Source organism: Dasypus novemcinctus, chromosome 29, assembly GCF_030445035.2.
Source record: "Dasypus novemcinctus isolate mDasNov1 chromosome 29, mDasNov1.1.hap2, whole genome shotgun sequence".
Classification (NCBI taxonomy): domain Eukaryota; kingdom Metazoa; phylum Chordata; class Mammalia; order Cingulata; family Dasypodidae; genus Dasypus; species Dasypus novemcinctus.
In genome coordinates this window covers 4950830-4963206 of record NC_080701.1, presented here as the reverse complement: position 1 = coordinate 4963206, position 12377 = coordinate 4950830, and the positions used below count along the sequence as shown (strand labels likewise).

Below are 12377 nucleotides of genomic sequence, written 5' to 3'. Positions count from 1 at the left end.
ACCATACCATATTTCTACATTTTTTGGAACCCTGTCATCTAATTACCCAATTTCTCTACTTAATTAACAACCTGCTCCTAATTATAGTTAATATTTTTCTGCTGTAGAGGTGGTGGAGGGCTAGAAAAAGATAGAGATTATTTTAAATCGTGAATTTTTTTATTGTTATTCACACCCCTTTGCTTAAATTCCTTCAAAGTAATATGTCCCGGAAAGCAAGCATTCCACACAAAAGTACTATACTTAGTGCAGCTCTGATTAGGTGTGTAATAAATAGAGAAGATGGGGTGAAAATATATGGAAGAAATATACAGCAATTACAACTCAATAGAAGTAAAGTCACTTAAAGGCTGATGAGATACAAGTATAGATGGAATTATCAATCACAAGGGTCATGTTTACCGAAATACGGAGCTTTGAAAGAAAAACCATAAATGGGTTTTTAAGGAGTTCAGACTGGTGTACATGTTAATATTGTATGTTGACAACAGCAACTAAATTTCCTTGAATCAGGCAGTAAAAAGTCTGAACCAAGCAGTAATTGAGAGATGACATGGCAATTAGACATGGGGAAAATGGGGAAAGGTAAGATGAGCCTTGAAACATTTACTTATGCGTGTAGGCTTGATAAAATTAGTTAATATAAATTTTTAATAATTGATATAATTATGTATGATAACTGCAATTTTTGAGCAAAAGATATGCATCATAAATCTGAATTCATATGTTTTTCTCAATGCAAAGGCCAGCTCAGTGGTTTTCAATCAGGAGTGAATTTTGCCCTTTGCCCCTCCCCAACTCCAGGGGATATTTGGCAATGTCCAGTCACCGCTGGGGAGGGGAGGTACTACAGCCCTCCGTGGGCAGAGGGCAGGATGAAAGCACAAGACAGATGCCACAACAAAGAATCGTCTGGTCCAAAATGCCATTAGTGCTGAGGTTGAGAAGTCCTGGGCTAGATTAAGGCAAAGAGGCAGTACCTGCTTTAATTTAACCAAAGGTATAAGAACTAGTCCTTGTTTGGCAAGACCAATTTTGTCTTCCAAGTTTCCCACAAAGCTATTTTGAAAAATACAGTTAAAATTAAGTTATATTCATTTACAGGAATATTCCAAAATCTAAAAAGTTCGTGTTTACACCCATTTACATAGATATATCTCAGAAACATAATGTTAAGTGAAAAAAGTACATCAGACAAGAATATATTTATTATAACATTTATATTAAGTTTAGAAAGTATATAAGGATATATACATATTCCATTGTTAGGAATATGAAGGAATGATAATACCAAAATTCAAGATAATATTTATGTCTGCAAAGAAGGGGAGTGAGTTTGGAGAAAGGTGGTCCTTAAACATACTGGTTATATTCCATTTTTGAGATTTGATGGTGGGTTCTTGAGCGTTTATTATAGTACTTTTATAATTTATATATCACATAAATTTACAAAATCACATAAAAACAATAATAAAATTCAGTTATCATAGTAGCGGTCACTGAACATTTTTCTTTTAAGTTCTATCACCACCTGCAGGTTAAAAATAGGTACTGCCTTTTCAGAGAAGAAATTAATGAACATCAAATTAAATGAACTCTGCAAGGCATCAGTGATATAAATAAGTACAAAATGCAGCATTTCTACTCTAGCCATGCTTGCAATCCATTTGTGGAGAAAGGACATTCAGATATTACAGTATAAGATAGTATATTGTTGTGCACTTGACCAGTGTCATACTAAATATCAAATGGAAACAAATAGTATTTTACCCAGCATGACAACTGATTTAGTTTAATCAAAATCCAAGCTCCCTTTTTTAAAAAAAGATTTCTTTCTTTCTTTCTTTGTTTCCCCCCCTTCCCCTCCTCACACCCTGTTTTTGCTGTCTGTGTTGTCTTTTCATTTTCTCTCCTCTAGGATTCACCAGGATTCGATCCTGGAGACCTTTGATGTGGAGAGAGGTTCCCTGTCAATTGTGCCACCTCAGCTCGTGGTTTCTGCTGCACCTCACCTTGACTCTCCCTTTGTCTCTTTTTTGATGCATCATCATCTTGCTACATGACTCACTTGCGCAGGGTACTGGCTCATCATGCAAGCACTCACCTGGGCACTGGTTTGTCGCATGGGCACTCTTTCTCTTCTTCTTTTTCACCAGGAGGCCCCAAGGATCAAACCCAGGTCCCTTCATATGGTAGGTGGAAGCTCTATCAGTTGAGCTACATCCGCTTCCCCAAGTTCCCTTTTTATATTCAGTTCTGTGACTCCCTTGGCCAGGCCTTGATTACCTCATGCCATTGCCACCTGTTTTCCTTGTTGCTCCCTTCTCCTATCCCCAGTCTATGTTAAACATTGCCACCAAATTAAAAACCTTAAAATTTTTTTAATGTAATATCTTTTTAAAAAACGAATAAATTGAGTAGAATTTGAAAAAAAAAAAAACCTTAAAATTTTATCATTGCTTTCTTTCAAAATCTCAAGTACTTCCACATTTCCTGCAGAACAAAGCCCAAACTCTTCAGACCAGTATTTAAGGCTTGCTATAGTTTGGCCCCAGCTGTTAATCAGCCTTGCCATCTTCCACCTCATCAACAACACCATGTGAATCCTGAACTTTGGGGGTCTGGTCTCTGCATTTCCACTGTATATTCAGAATGTATCATCTGTGTTCCTGCTTGACCCTTTTTCTTGAACATCATTTTTTGCATTTAGTCCTTTCCCCCATCTAATACACGTGTGGTTCTCACCTCCTGTTTAAGCTGAAATGCAGTTTCATCAGGGATCTTCTAGTGGCCACTCTATATCTACATCTATTAATACATTCCCCATCTACATTTCCACCAGATTGCTGCCCCTAATTTCATGCTAAACAGAAATCCTGGATCCATCGTTATTTTTGAAGCAATGTATCCCCACTTTTTCTCTGAATTCCTAAAGCATTTACTGTTTGTACCATTTACAGTCATATACTACTGACAGGAAACCAATTCATTTGCATTTGGTTTTTTAAATTAGATGTTAAGTTCTCAGAAGCCAGTGAAAATTTTATAGTTTTTGCATAGTCATATACTACTGATAGGAAACCAATTCATTTGCATTTGGTTTTTTAAATTAGATGTTAAGTTCTCAGAAGCCAGTGAAAATTTTATAGTTTTTGCACATTCTCTTTCCTCATTCTACTATGAAGATTGATGATGCTCGTATTTGAATTTGAGGACCTTTTCAATGTTAAAATTTCTCAAACAATTTTAGGGTCCACACATTCAGCAACATAAATGACCAAGAGCTACCATGATTTCAGTAATGTATTTGAATTGTTTTAATGACAAGTTTTCATATACACTTAAAAATATTACATAAATATATGTAGACAATATTTGATGAACATTGACTTCTATCCCATCATAGGTCATAGGTCAGGAATAACCCTGAGACATATCACTACTAAAAACAATAAATTTCATAAGCACCAGTATTACAAAATGCTTCACTATATATTTTCATAATTAACATTATTGTATAGCGAACGGATTTAGCAATTGCATAAAGCCACAATTTTCACAACCCAAAATGATAATAATGAAATAGCTAATATTTGGGGGTCTCCTCATATGCCAGTAGTTTTCCCGACGCATTTTATTTAACCCAAAAAAATCCTCCAAAGAGTCAGATGTAGGGAATTTGTCACTTGGAGCTGTTAAAACGTTGGTGACTTAACTTCTCTTTTGTAAACTGGGATGGAGGCAGCACCACACAGCGTTTACGTTTCTTGCCATACAGAACTTTGTTTTCGCACTCCGTCTGTCCACCCTTCACTAAAATGCGAGCTCTTGTGGGGTAAGAACGGTGTTTTTTTTTTACCTCAGCACTTAGCAATCGTCGACACAGAGAACGTGCTACAAATGTATGAAAAATGAGTAAAGTCAAGGTTCACAGCGTTGATAAATGACACTCGACCCACAGCGAATGGCAGCGGGCAGGAAGCTTTAGACATCTGAATCGTGGTGAGCTGCAGCTCGGCTAAAGGTTTTATTTGTGAACGGCGCCTACTGGTAATTGAGGAGAACAATGTGTTGTTGGAACCCAGATGTCCTTTCATTTCTCCCTGTCTTTATTTTGCTTTAAAGAAAATATCCTATCTCTTCTGTCCAAGTAAAATTGAAGGGTTGTTGATCCAACTTTTCAGCCAGGCTCACTTTTTAAAAAATCTCATTTTCCAAAAGAGAGAACAAGTCAGTATATTTACTTTAACAGAGCTGGGGTTAAAGAGCCTGAGTTAAAATGGAAATTCGGAGACTCTAGTTTGAGAGACTCTCGCCCAAGATTCCGTTCTAACTAAAATCATCCGGTTCTTCTGAGAAAAAAAAGGAGAACATGAATCCAAGCTGGCATTAATTATTAACAATATTTACGGGCTCTCTCACTGATTACTATTCGGCGTTCTGGGGACACTGTTTCCTCAGGTAGGAAACTAGGAGGCCGGGCTTTGGTTTCCCTGGTGACCGGCTATCCTGGGCAGGGAAGAGCACGACAACCCCCGCCTTCTCCCCTCTTTTCCCACCCCCGCGGAGGCCGACACCAGGGGAAGCTGACTTCGCGCCTGCGCGCGTTGCCCAGCGGATCCATCCGCGGAGGCCGGTAGGCCTCGGCCCGCGGTGGGCGCCGGGAAGCGCACAGCCTGCTGGGACTTGTAGTCCCGCGGCGAACCGGCCCTCTGGGATATGTAGTCTCAGGTTGTTCGTTGGCGTAGTCGACGCCAGGCGCTGGAGCCAGAGGCGGCACCACGACCCTGGCGGGTCACGTGGCCTCAGCCTAGCGCGCCGTGCGCTTGGCGGCTCCCGCCCCCGCGCGGCCGTTGCCGAGGAGACGGCGCCTGTCGCACCGCGCGTCGCCCCTCTGCAGTCCCCCCGCCCCTCTTCTCCCACCACAATGAGCTCCTAAGATGGCGGTGGCTGCGGCGGTTGGCGCTGAGCAGCCGAGGTAGAAGGGCGGCCATTGGGCCCCGGGCGGCCGGGGAGCCGTGGGCCGTGCCGCCGCCGCCTCCAGAGTGGCGGGCCGCGAGGGCTCGCCGCGCTTCCCCTCGGCGTGCAGGTAATGCCTGCGCGTCCCGGGCCCTGGCAACCGCGGGCGGCGCCGCCGGGGGAGCGCCCGGCCCCCGCGCCAGGCCCCGGCCCGCGCCTCCGCCGGGCGCCACCGCCTCCGGCCGAGCGTCCGGGGCCGCGGCGGCCGCTGCAGCCTCTCCCCGCCCCTCTCCTCTTCGGGCCGGGAAGAGGGCTGCCCCTCCGGGCGGGCGAGCGCGAGGGGCCGCGGTGGGATGCCGGGGGCCGCGGGAGCGCTGCCGTCTGGGGTTTCCCGGGCCCCGGAGCCGGGCACGCGGCCCCGGCCGTAGCCCAGGCGGACGTACTCGAAGAGAAAGTTAATTTCATGCGCCCCTCCTCCCGATCCCCGCTGCAGAGCGCGTCGAGCGGGCCCGGGAGCGGGGAAAAGCGAAGGCCAGGTGGGGTTCGGGGACGCCCGCCCGCAGGAACAGGTGTCAGGGGTTCGGTGTCGGGCCCGGCCCGGGAGGCGGGCGCTCTCCGCCGCTCGCCCGTCGGGGGGGGTTGGGGGCCGGGCTGAGGTCTGAGGGTGGCCGTGGCGTTAGGGCTTTGGCGCTGCAAGCGGCGGGCTTTCTGGGCGCCCCTGCCACCCCCACCCAGCAACCGCTTTCCGGACTCCGCCTTCTGCTGGTCTCAGGTTGCTGGCCTGGGTGCACCTGCCCCCTTCTCTCCCTAGCACCTTCCTGCGAGGGCCCCCGGGAGCCATTCTCATACTGAGTTTGGAACCGAAGGTAAAACCTTTCTGTAGCGACAAGGTGGTTTCAAGATGAAGCGGCTAGCTTTTAAACGAACAGACACCTTTCTTCTTCCATCTTCGGATGGACAGTTTTTGAATAGTTTGACAAGAAGTTAATGACTGGATCAGTCAGGAGAGCGACTGTGGCAAGGATCTCTAAGTGATAATTAGGGTTAATCATTTTTATATATTCCAAGGTAGAGATAAAGATACCGATTTGCTGTTTGGTGGGATCCTACAAATTTGGAGGGTTTAAACATTTATGCGTATCATACTGTTTTCCAAAAAAAAAGACTAAGGTAATTTGAGTTTAAAATATTGTTAAACTGGATTTTTTCCCTTTTTAATTCTTCTAAACTTCTTTAGGTCATAAATATAGTATTTGTTGTTCTGTACTTGATAGTTGTAAGTAAAGAATTCCTAAAGTGATTTTTTTTTTTTTTAATCAAAAGCAGGCAACAGCTTTGAAGTGTGGATCAGGAAAGGTGCTGTTTCTGAGCTGCAAAAACTAGTTTCTAAATAGGTAATTTAGCATCATTATATATATTATTGTCCTTTATCTTTATATTATAATTCCGGAAGACTGTGGTGGAGACTGCTATCAAAAATACCTTTGTTTGAGGGCTTTCTTTACTTAGTAAACAGTTGGGGTTTGCTGCCGTTTTCCCTGCTTTTTTAGAATGCCACTTTGGTCCGCCTTCATACCTTCTTTGGCAAAATATGATTTCATTCTTAATTATTAAACATTAGAATGGTTTATGCAATACTTTTTGAAATTTCTTTGTTTTCACAAAGTTTCTTCAGTCCACTTGAGTTTGAATTTATCCTTCAACTCTTTGGGTAGCCTTTCTTTCTAATTCCATTTACTCTCAAGTCATTTAAAATTATCTTTTACATTTCTTTTAATTTGTTGTTTACAGCTTGTTTTTTTCCTGCACAAACACTTATATGTTTTGAGCTTGTTATTCCTACTATTAATGGATACTCTAGTTTTTCTTTTTTGATATCTGAAAATACTTTAAACATTAGTTTTGTGCATAGTCACGTGGAGAAAAAAATGTACTAGGGAATATAAGTTCATTTGGGGAAAGGTAATTGCTAAGGATAATTCATAAATTAAATGATTAACAGATGAGAATCAGAAGAGGTTTTTGTTAAACATGTCTTAGAAATAATTGCTTTTTTAAAAAAACTCAGAAATATTCTGAACCTAAGTCTATAGTTAACATTTTAAGAAAGTCCATTTTCCAAATTTGTTTACTATATCCTTGCTTTCTACAAAAGCGGACAAATTTTCTTTCCCATTTGAGATGAGCCGACTATCATAAGAAAATGCAAATTAGCAGGTGATTTTACATTTTTATTATAATTCCCTCCCATTGGAAGATTAAAACAGAATAGGGCAAAAATAGAACTCAGGGGAAAGGTCAAATGAGTATTGTATTAGAGTTTTTTTAAACACTGGAGTGATTTTTATGTAGTAGACATTTAGTAAATAAGAAGACTGATAGAATTAGTAATAGTCAGGGATCATTTTCCATGTTTTGTTTTGTTTTTTAGGAGGTACCGGGGATTGAGACCAGGACTTAGTACTTGCGAAGCAGGCACTCAACCACTGAGCTACACTGGCTCTGCATATTTTCCTTTTAACCCATTAGAGAAAATGTGTGGGATGGGATACAGATAGAGGGATAGTGAGTTAACTCATATTGAAAGACCTTGATTTTTCTCAGTAGGGGATTTGGCCATTTGTGGAGGAGACAAGTGGATTTGAGACATGGAAAAAAATTGGAAAGGGTTTGGAATAATCTCACTAGAGAATTCAGTAAGAAATCAACAAGGAACATATGGCATTGCATTCATTCTGCACATTCAGCTGCATGCCTAGAGTGTGCTACTTAATGACTATAAAGTACTGGAAACATGACATTGAGCAAAATAGACAAGATGCCATATCTCATAGAGTAAACTTAAATTTTTGCAAGAGAAGGTGTTTTGTGTGTGTATTTGTGTAGTATAGAATAATACTTCAATAGAGGACCCAGTCAGGCCATTTTGTGGCTATATCTCCAATGCTTGGCAGTTGAGTAGAAGGGGAGAGGAGGGGAGGGGAGGAGGGGAGAAAGCAGGTAATCGAGGTCATCCAGAAATGAGCTCACAGGGAATATAAATGGTGGCATCAAGGAAGCAAGGGAATTGAGGAGGGATAAATGGATTCAGGGAGAGAGAAAGGATCGAGGAACTGGAAGTATTTAGCATGGCCATGAGCAGCTCAGTAGGAATGAAAAAGTAAAGAGAAAGAATGCAGGAAATTATGATCAGAAAGAGGAATTTCAGAAGTTCAGAATTTTGAATGAGCTATCAGTTCAGAGTAAAAACAGTGTTGGACTAGAGAAGATGAGACAGACACTGGAATCGAGGCCAGAGTCTAGAAAAGTTTTGCACACGTTCAGGTCATGAAAGCAGGGAATGAAGTGGAAAGAGAAACCTCAAACCATTTGTTGAATTATCTGGAGAAATGCAAGGCTGTGTCCTGGGGAGCACAGTAAGAAATGGTGCCCAAGATAGGAAGAGTGTTATTTTTCACTGTTAATTGCTGCAAAGAAGAAAGATTAAGGAAATTAAATAAGAATCATCTGCAAATAGTATCTTCATGAATCTGGGAGAGTAGGAACAGCATCTTTTTGAGAGGATTTCCAAGGACATTATGCTTTTAGGGTGATTGGAATTTTATTGAAGTCAGGGAAGTAAGAGGAATGTTTGGAATGGATGGGACATGTACAGGGAAATTGTTCCTGATGGTCCAGTAGAAGGGGATGGTAAGAGAAGCTGTTATCAGTGAGCACAGAATGGAGTGGCAGTGAAAATAGGGATTTCAGAATGAGGGAAGTAGCCAGGCCTACTTATTTGCTAAAGGAGGTATATATGAATAATGATAAGGAAATGAGTGATAGATTTGAGGCATAAATTGCAGGGAGGGAGGGGTCATAGCAAGCAAAATTTTGTATATTGGGAGATTAATTAGCCTCAAAGTTCTCCCTTGCTTTTGTAGAAAGCAAGGATATAGTCTACTAATTTTGTTGGTGTGAAAATGTTTTGTTTTTTTAGGAGGCACCAGGGATTGAACTCAGGATCTTGTACGTGGGAAGTAGGTGCTCAGCCACTGAGCTACATTTGCTCCCCAACGAGAGCTGGTTTTTTCTTTTCTTTTTTTTTTTTTTAGGAGGTGACGGGAATTGAACTCAGAACCTCATACATGGGAAGCAGATGCTTGAGATACATCTGCTCCCTGGTATGAAAATGTTTTGTGTAAGATAATTGTCCATGTAATAAATCTAGTGTAATACTTGGTACATAGTGATGTCTCATCACATTTTTGTTGACATAAATTGAGTATTATATTTTGCTGCAATTTGTTTATCTCTCTGCCTTCAGTCTCTTACAAGTTTTAGTTTTTTAATTAAGAGGGGATAATTATAGAGGTATCTTTTAAAGTTCTAGGAAATTATTAAAATGTAAAAATTGAAAGAGCTATGAAAAAGCTCCTGTATGGTTTTTAGGTGCTTGGCTTTCCTAATTACAGAGGAAAAATTGAGAAATTCCTCAAGTGAAACTCTGGCTAAACAACATAGAATTTCAAATACACGTTTTCTTCTCATTTTCCGTTAAAAGTGCTTAGTTGCACTGGCTCTTTGGGTTCTTATATTTACTAAGTGATGATCTCCAAATGATAACCTTTAGAAAACTTGTATTGATGTATAAAATATCAGCTTTGTTTATTTTAACTTGAAGTGACTAGGGGGGGAAGAATGTTACTTTCTACATTATTTGATTTGGTTAATGGTTATCCTACCCCCTCCCCCTGTTTCTGCCACTCCCTCTTCTCTTTCTATACCTTCTCAGTGTCCTTTGTCTCTGCCTTTCTCTTAGAAATACCAGTATCCTTCAAGGTTCCTTCTTCTTTTGCTCTTCATCTTCTCCTTGGACCCAAGGAGATGCTGTAAGTGAAAGACTTTGATATCTCTGCCTAGTCCAGATTTCTCTTGAGAGCTATGTAGGTGTTTGTCGACTAGACACATTCAGTTGGATGTTCCATAGGCACCTCAAACCCAACTCACCATCTTGTAGCAGCAAGAATATTCAGCACTTTGAATATGTCATCATCTACGCAGGAGCTCAAGCTAGAAATTTAGGATTCATCCTTAGACCCCTTCATTGCTTCCTCATCCCCCACATCATAATAATCACCAAGTCCTATTGATCGTACCAGATAAATCTTGCTTCAATTGGTCCTCTTTACATCTTTAGTGTTTCGGTAATTGAAAGTTACTCTTTACTTTAAATAATAGTTTATATTAACGTGTCTACAGAATAAAATTTGGAAGGCAGAAATCCTGTATTTTAATGTTGACTTTGAGGTGGTTAGAGAGTTTGGCACAAGGAAAAGAGAAGTGATTTGCCATTTGTCTCTCTAGGGGAAGTGGAAAATATTTACTCTCTTAGAGAAATCCACTGACAATATATTGGTCTACATGGAGTTATTTTTTAGCTTTGCACTGATTGTTTCACTTTTATAGTTGTGTGCCTTTTAAACACACTTGGTATCATCATTATGTTGTTAATATTAAATATTATTTTACTGTATGGCAATGACAGTATAACAGTAGGCTAAATTATTCATTTTATAAATGTAATAGATAAGACCTTAGTAATGGTCTTCTAAAAAGATTTTAAAAGATGTGAATCTATTCTTCCCAAACTAATTTTAATATACAGTTTAAAGTGTTTTGGAAACTATTTTAATAATTTTTGAAGTTACTGGCCTGTAAATAGATCCCTGAAACAAGCTCTGCATCTTAGGGAGAATCTATCATGATATAAAAATAGAATATAAAACATTATTTCACTAAATATATTCTTTTTTTATTTCTCTTCCCTTCCTGCCCCCACCAGTTGTCTGCTCTCTGTGGCCATTCACTGTGTGTTCTTCTGTGTCTGGTTGTATTCTTGTCAGCAGCACCTGGAATCCCTGTCTCTCTTTGTGGAGTCATCTTGCTGCGTCAGCTCTCCATGTGTGCGGTGCCACTCCTCTGCAGGCTGCACTTTTTTTGCACGGTGTGGGTCTCCTCACGGGGCGCACTCCTTGCACGTGGGGCTCCCCTACGCGGGGGACACCCCTACATGGCACGGCACTCCTTCTGTGAGGCAGCACTGCGTGTGGGTCAGCTCTACACGGGTCAGGGGGCCCTGGGTTTGAACCCTGGATTTCCCTTGTGGTAGGGAGACACTCTATCATTTGAGCCAAATCCGCTTCCCTATGTTCTTAACAGACTTATCTTTGTGTTTGTTACTGTACTGATAGAAAGTATAAAATACCCTATTTTGAGAAATTTATATGTAAGAATTTTTACTTCAATAATTTTTCCCTTCTACTTTGCCTTTAGTACTTTTAAATAGGGTATCTCCTCTACTGCATATGTATTTCTTGAGCATTTAGTCTTTAATATTAGAAATTATATCAGTATATATCTAGAAATTAGTAGTTGAGAAATGATTCATTTAAGTGGGTCATTTCAATTCCCTAAAGCATACCTCTCTGTGGGTACCAGAAAGTTCTTAAGTATATTTCCAGTATAAAAAAAAAATATTGTAAAGGTATTTGCTGAAATAATGACACAGAAAAGAGGAAAGATCATCACATTCCTATCCTGTATCCAGCAGTTGCCCTCATGCTAGCATTTTAGTATATTTCCTTTTTTTTTTAGTTTATTTCTATCCAGTGGGTATAGGACTGTTTGCCTAATGACATTTATCTTGTGGTTTGACCTTTAGTTTTTTTCAATGTACTGCAAGTATAACAACATCTTTCATTTTAGCTTTCCCGTATTTAAGGTTTTCTTAGACTAGATATGAGAGCTAGGATTACAAGGTCTAAAACTTATTTCATCTCTTGATACAGTATTGCTAAAATGCTTTCCAAGAAAGTTACACTAGTTTATATTCTCACCATAGTATATGAGGGTTTCAGTTTCCCTTTACTATCGTCATGACTAGGTAATAATGTAATTTATATGAAATTTAGCAAATTTAATAGTCCCTTTAATTTACAGCTGGACTTTGTTATTAATATTTTTTATGTTCTACTTACTGTTTTTTTCTTTTGTAAATTGTGTGTTCATCTTATTTTGTGTTTTTTTTTTAATTTAAAAAAAATTCTTTATATAGTAAAGGTATAAAGTTACGTATTTCATATTTTAGATTTTTTCCCAGTTTGTTGTTAAGCTATTTATTCTCTGCCTACGGGGATTGTTATATAATAAAATCTGTTGAACTTTTTTCCTTTTTATGTCTTTGGCTTCTAAATTTAGTAAGTTCTTTGTTCTTTAAGTACATTCTATTTTCTTGGTGGTGGTTTGATTTTTTTTTTTTTTCTCATTTACCATTTCTTATCCACTGACTTGTCTTAGTGTTGCATAGGACAGCCTTTCTCAGTTGGGAGACAGTTAAGCTCCAATACTTTATTTAAGGCAACTATTGTATATTGTGA

At 40.0% G+C, this 12377-nt stretch overlaps 1 protein-coding gene across 15 annotated transcripts in view; it reads left to right on the top strand.

Moving 5' to 3' along the window:
- Nucleotides 1-4719: 4719 nt before the first annotated feature.
- PCM1 (pericentriolar material 1) overlaps nt 4720-12377 on the top strand; it is a 103540-nt gene continuing 95882 nt past the window's right edge. For 5 of the 15 annotated variants that reach the window (XM_058289956.2, XM_058289947.1, XM_058289952.2 and 2 more), the window contains exon 1: nt 4739-5089. The gene's annotated coding sequence lies outside the window, so the exon portion shown is untranslated. Of the gene's footprint in view, nt 5090-6282; nt 6354-12377 lie in introns of all 15 variants that reach the window. The other 10 variants (XM_023586987.3, XM_058289948.2, XM_058289946.2 and 7 more) reach the window with 6 other exon arrangements.